General features: G+C 37.4%; 1 long non-coding RNA gene across 1 annotated transcript in view; it reads right to left on the bottom strand.

Annotated features, from left to right (window-relative positions):
- Positions 1–6,835, bottom strand: part of LOC309658807 — a 122,836-nt gene that overhangs the window by 31,844 nt on the left and 84,157 nt on the right. The window lies entirely within an intron of this gene.

The raw sequence follows: 6,835 nt of genomic DNA, 5'->3' as shown, positions 1-6,835 counted from the left end.
TGACAACCATTCAATTTCTGTTTTTAGAGGAACATAGTGGCTTATGGGTTGATAGGCTAAATAGAGGGACAAGATGCAAACAGAAACCTGTTAGAACGTCATTGCAAAGTTCAAGTTAAATGTACAGGGTCCAGATTATTAGTAGTAGGGGTGTTTTGAGAGTCACGTTGAATGTGGCTGTAGTTTCTTTTGTATTTTCATCCCACAATTCGTTTAACTACTGCTGATGTACAGTTAGTTGCTGGACTATTTCCACTTTTCCCAGTTAGGAACAATGCTGCTTTAAGAAATTGTGTACATGCCTTCTGGAGCGTTGCTGAGTTATTCCAGGAGTATGAAATTGCTGGGTTGTAAAGTCTGTGCACGTTCATTTTATCTTAATGCCACAGTTGTTTCTGCAGTGTTTGTGTAATGATACCTGTGTGGTAACATTTAAAACAGGTTTTACTGAAATGCAGAAAAGTGCTTAACTCATACATATGTACAGCTAAATTATCACATGAACACATCCGTGTAAACAGGCAAGAAAAATGTTTTACTCGCATTCCTGATAACCCTTTCTCACTTCGTCCACATAACAAACCTTTCCTTACCCCTCACAAGTGACTAATATTCGAACTCTGACAACATGGCTTGGCTTTTTGTTTTTGAACCCTATGCAAATGGAGCCACACAGTATACATTCTTTAGTGTCTGTCTTAATTTGCCCAGTATTTTTGTGAGGACCTCTAGATAGTAATACGTTTTATTGGGTTCCATTGTTTGACTATTCCGTTTATTTAAGCAGTTCGTGTTGATGGACATTTGTCTTTTCAGCTTGGGGCTATTGTAAATAATGCTGCTGTGAGCATATTTTAGTATTTCTGATAGTGGATAAGTGCATATATTTCTCTTGGGTGTATACCCTGGACTGAAATCACTGGATCACATGGGATGCATATTTCATAGATGATGCCAATCTTCCAAAGTGGTTGTACAAATTTGTTTTTCAACAGGCTATTTTATGGAGTTGGATCAGATGATACTAAAGTTGCCTGCCTTTTTCTTACTGATTTATATATTCCAGATGTGGGCCCTATGGCTGGATACGTTTTGCAAGTAATTTTTCCCACTCTGGCTTGTCTCTTCAGTGTTTTAATTGGTGTCTTCTGATGAAATGAGTTCTTAATGTTAATGTCACATAATCTTTTTTTTTTTTTTTTTTTGTCAACACAGGACTGAAAAGCCATTTTATTTCCACAGTTACATTCTTAGGATTAACAAAATTATTTTTGGAATGGATCTTGGAGGTAGGGAACCATAATGTTAATAATACCTCACCATTTCCCACACAGACACAAAGCAAATGCACAACACAACACCAGACATATCGAATGTCATCTAATCTTTATGGGCATCATTCTTCTGTTCCTGTGTAAGAAGCATTTACCTACCCTGAAGGGAAGAAGATGTTTCACATTTTTTTCTATAGGTTTTACTGTTTTAGTATACACATTTAGATCTACACCTTGGAATTGATTTTTTGTGTTATTATGTGAGGTAGGATTAAGTTTTATTTTTTTCCATATTAACCCAGCATCATTTATTTTAAAAGTACATCTTTACCCCAGGGATTTTTCACCTTTATCATATACTGAATTGCATATGTGTTGGGTCTAAATTTGGACTTTATTCTATTCTGTTGGTCTATTTGTTCACACACCATGCCACAGTGTTTAAATTATAAATCAGAGGCTTTATAATAAGTTTCAGTGTCTGGATGGACTAGTTCCCCCTCATGGTTTTTCTTTTTAAGTGTTTTTCTAGGTATTCTTGTATGTATGTGTGTGTGTGCGGGGAGGGAGGTATATGTACTTGTCTATTATCTTGTCCAACTCCATAAAAGTAGCTTGTTGGTATTTTTATTGGCATTGCCTTGAATTTATAACTTATAAATTAACTTGGGTGAATTAACGTCTCTATAATGTTAAGTCATCTTATCCAAGAACAGGGGATGTCTTCTGATTAGTTCAAGTCTACTTTAGTGTATGTCAGGAATGTTTAAGAATTTGCTTTGTAAAAGTTTTCTACATTCTTGTTAGGTTTTCCCTAAGTATTTAATCTTACATTGTAAATTAAATTTTCTCTACCATTATGTCTTCTCTTCACAATTTCTGTATATGAGAGCTACTAATTTTGTATCTTGATTTTATAATTTGATACTTCACTGAATTCTTTCATTTTTTGAGTTCATTTTATTATTTATTTTCTGGGATTTTCCAGGCATACTACCATATCATCTGCAAACTGAGTGAGCTTTGCTTGTTTATCAACTCTTATGCCTCTTATTGTTTTTGATTGTCGATTGCATTGGCTTGTACCTCTAGTATGATAATAGAGAGCATTCTTGCCTCGTTCTAGAGGTAATGCCCCTATTGTTTTTCCATTCATTAAGATAAATGTTCTTTAGAACTAAGGTGTACAGTTGACCCTTGAACAACGTGGGGGTTAGGGACACCGACCCTCCACACAGAAAATCCATGTATAACTTTACTGTTTGCCCTCCATATCCATGGTTCCACATCCAAGGATTCAGTTGCAGATTGTATAGTGTTGTAGTACATATTGTTTGAAAAAAAAAATCCATGTATAAGTGGACCCATGCAGTTCAAACCTATGTTGTTCAGGGGTCAACTGTATATTTTATCATATTGAGAAGGTATCCTGTGTTCTTGAATGTTTTACCATGAATGGGTATTGTATTTTGTGCAAGTTTTTCTGAACATCTATGAGGAGGATTGTGATTCTCTTCCTCTGATTTATCAATATAGTATATGATATTAATAAATTTCTCAATACTCAACAGATTTTGTGTCCCTAGAATGAATTTTATTGGCCATGGTATATTATTTTCTTAATGTTTTGTTGGATTCTGTTTGCTAGTATTTTTAGAATTTTGCATTGGTATTCATGAATAATTGATGTATGGTTTCTTAGTACCATCTGTCTGGTTTGGGTATTAGTATTATGGCTGCTTCATGAGAGGAATTAGGAATTTTTGCCTCCTTTTCAGTGCTCTGGAATAATTTGTACAGCATTAAGACTATGTGGTTTTTAGAAGATTTGGTAGAATTCTTTGTGAAACCATCTGGGTGGAGTGCTTTTTAGTGGTTTGTTTTCTTAGGAACTTTATTTCTTTAATGGAATTAGTCTGTTTTAAGCTTTCTAACCTGAATGGAGTCAGCACTGGTAATCTGTATTTTCCTAGGAAATTGTTCATTTCATCGAACATAGAGGTCAGCAAAGTGGTTATGTGACTTTAAAAATATTTTTTGATTCAGTGGTCATCACCTCTTATTTTTTGTATATTTGCTTTCTCATTTTGTGCATCAAATAAGCTAGTGGTTTATTTGTTTTTTGAAAAAAATGGAATTAATTTCTTTTTATTTATTTATTTAGGCTGTACCGGGTCTTAGTTGCAGCATGCGGGATCTTTAGTTGTGACATGCGGACTTCTTAGTTGCGGCATGCAGGTGGGATCTTAGTTCCCCGACCAGGGATCGAACCTGGGCTCCCTGCATTCGGAGCGTGGAATCTTACCCACTGGACCACCAGGGAAGTCCCTTCCTCATTAATTTCTGCTTTTATCTCCACTACTTCCTTATGCTTTCATTTTGGTTTATTTTTCTTTTTCTAGGTTTTTTTTTCTTAACTAGTAATTAATTTATTCTTATTCTTTCATTTCATTCACAAGTGTTTTGTGCAGTGAATTTTCCTCTGCTCACTGCTTTGAATGCATCCCGTAGATTCTAATATGTAGTTTTGATTATCATCATTTCTTTACAGTTCTGTAATTTCAGTTTGTATTTTTCTTTTCACTTAGGAGTTAATAAGGTTTTTAAATATCCAGGTACAAGAGCCCTTTTTGTTTTTGTTAGTAAAGTCTAGGTTTATTTTATGTTGATTATTCTGCAATTTGAATATAATATGCCTAGATCTAGGCTTTTTTTTTTCCTTTTTTCTTTTTTGTATTGATCCCATTTTGTATTGATGATCTCTTAGTTTCCTGTATCTGTGGTGGTTTGCTGTCTCATTAATTTTGGAAGATTCTCATCCGTTATTACTTCAAATATTTTGTTCTTTTCTCTCATTCTTCTCCTGGTATTCCCATTATATGCATTTACACCTTTTGTAAATCGTCCTACAGTTCTTGGATATTGTTTTTCTTTTCATATTTTTCTTTGCATTTCAGTTTTGAAAGTTTCACTGCTGTATCTTCAAGCTCACTGATGATTGATTCTTTCTTCAGCCACGTCCAGTTTACTGAGCCCATCCTTTGATAGCATCCTTCATTTCTGATATAGTGTTTTTTATTTTTAGCATTTCCTTTGATTCTTTCTTTTTTTTTAATTTTAATTTTAATTTATTTATTTTTGGCTGTGTTGGGTCTTCGTTGCTGTGTGCAGACTTTCTCTAGTTGCGGCAAGCAGGGGCTACTCTTCGTTGCAGTGCATGGGCTTCTCATTGCGGTGGCTTCTCTTGCTGCGGAGCACGGGCTCTAGGCGCGCAGGCTTCTGTAGTTGTGGCACGCAGGCTCAGTAGTTGCGCAGGCTCAGTAGTTGTGGTGCATGGGCTTAGTTGTTCCGCGGCGTGTGGGATCTTCCTGGACCAGGGCTCGAACCCATGTCCCCTGCATTGGCAGGTGGATTCTTAACCACTGCGCCACCAGGGAAGTCCTTGATTCTTTCTTAAAGTTTCCATTTCTCTGCTTACATTATCCATTTGTTCTTACGTATTCCCTTTATCCATTAGAACCCATACCATATTAACCACAGTTAATTAAAATTCCTAGTCTGGTAATTCCAAAATCTCTGCCATAACTGAGTCTGGTTCTGATGCTTGCTTTCTTGTTTTAGACTATTTCTTTTCTTTTTTCCTTGCCTTTTAATACGGCTTGCAGTTTTTTTGTTGAAATCTTGACATGATGTGTCGGGTAAAGTGAACCGCAGTAGATAGTCCTTTAATGTGCTTTATATTTTTCTAGCTAGAAGTTAGCCTATGTTTGCTGGTTGCTGTAGCTATTGTGTCAGAGGCTAAAGTATCCTCCAGTGTCCTTATTTTTATCTTCCCTGTTCTTGGGTTCTTCTAGAGACTCATTTTTTTAATTTTTATTTATTTACTTATTTTTGCAGCCTCTCAAATTTATTTGGGTTTGCTTAATTTTTATTTTTATCTTTTGGCTATGCTGTGCAGCTTGTGGGATCTCAGTTCCCCGACCAGGGATTGAACCCCGGGCTGCAGCAGTGAAAGCCTGGAATCCTAACCACTAGGCCACCAGGGAACTCCCTAGAGACTCTTTAAATAGGAGCTTAAGACTAGCAATTCTTTAAACTGTAGTCCTTTGTTCTACATGAGCCCAGGAAAATCCTTTCCCTTCAGTTTAAGCTACATGCGTTCCTTTATATTTGTCTTTAGCCCGCTGCTACTTTTATGAATTCAGAAAAACAGCTGATTTTTTTTAAAAGTACTCAGTTATGCCTTGAGAATCTAAGTAGATAAATAAATCTGCTTTCTAAAGACAAGTTCCAGCCTCAGGCCTTTGACAATCCTTCTGACTTAATATTTGTGATAACTAAAAAAAAAAAAAAAGTTTCTCTACCTTACCCAAGAAGAAGGGAGATTTGAATACTGTAACATAGATTAACTGCCGTCTTCTACACACCACTGTAAATTAGTCATTCACCTGAGAAGACACAGGTGAAATAAGTCAACTTATCAGCTGGAAACTGGGACCATTTATTGAGTGCTGTCTGTTCAGCCTCACTTCATCTCCTCTCAACTGCAGTACCTTTCATGCTGGCACCACCTGATAGATCAGTTGGGCTTATAGTGCATTATGCCAGGGGGGCAGGGTCACAGGGCTTCCATCTTCCGTTTGTCTTCCGGAAGTCCCTGCACCCTTTCCACTTGCAGTGCTCCATGCAGGTCTTTGGGTGCTTGGTGGGGGGCAGTTGCACATCTGTGAGTGAAGGTGGTGAGTGTTCTGCAGATCAAAAGTTTTCCTCAGCTCATTAGTGAAGAAATAGCAATTATTGACTGGCTCTTGCCTACATTTGAAAAAAAATGTACCCTGGAGGCCAAGCCCAAGGGGAGAAGAGCACTTTCTCTCAGCATTGAGTAAAATATGACTATTTCTTTAATTAGGAGCCCTGGGAGTCCAGCACAGCTACTCCCTCAACCCAGTTCCTCCATCATGTCAATTAACAGGGCAGAAGGAAACTGAATTCCCATCGCCACCTAAGTGGCTCAGAGCTCTTGCATCTCATTGCACTGTTCTGCCAGTTCTTGGGACACACGTGATACCTTACACAGTCTCTCTGGAGAGGACTTGTAATTATACTCCTACCCGGTCTTCTTGTCTCACTGTGGCTTTCAGTTCTTGGGGCCTCTCCAGCAGGAAGCAGCTCTATCTTGTGTAATGTTTGGGTAATTCCACTCCACTCAGGATTTTTTCCTCTCTAGGGAACCAGTGAATATCAGTTAAGTGCCTTACACTGGACTAGGCTTTGGGAAGAAAGACATGGTGCTGTCCTTAAAGGAGTAAAGGTCTAGGAGGAGAGACAGATATAAACAACAAATAAGATAGTTAGTATGGCCTGGTAATCCATTAACGAGGCCCCGAGGAGGGATGTTGAACTTTGGGAGTTCAAGGAAAGCCATATTGAAGAGATGATGCAAGCTAAGTTTAGAAAGCTTATTTATAGTGTTCAGGATCAGATTTGAATAAGCATGTCGATCCTGAGTGCAAAGGCACAGAAAAACACATAATAACATTCTCTGACAAGTAAAAGGACAA

The sequence above is a fragment of the Balaenoptera physalus genome (genome assembly GCF_965194825.1).
Source record: "Balaenoptera physalus genome assembly, chromosome: 3".
Classification (NCBI taxonomy): domain Eukaryota; kingdom Metazoa; phylum Chordata; class Mammalia; order Artiodactyla; family Balaenopteridae; genus Balaenoptera; species Balaenoptera physalus.
Note: the sequence above shows the minus strand (reverse complement) of the source record. Positions and strands in the feature narration are given on the sequence as shown.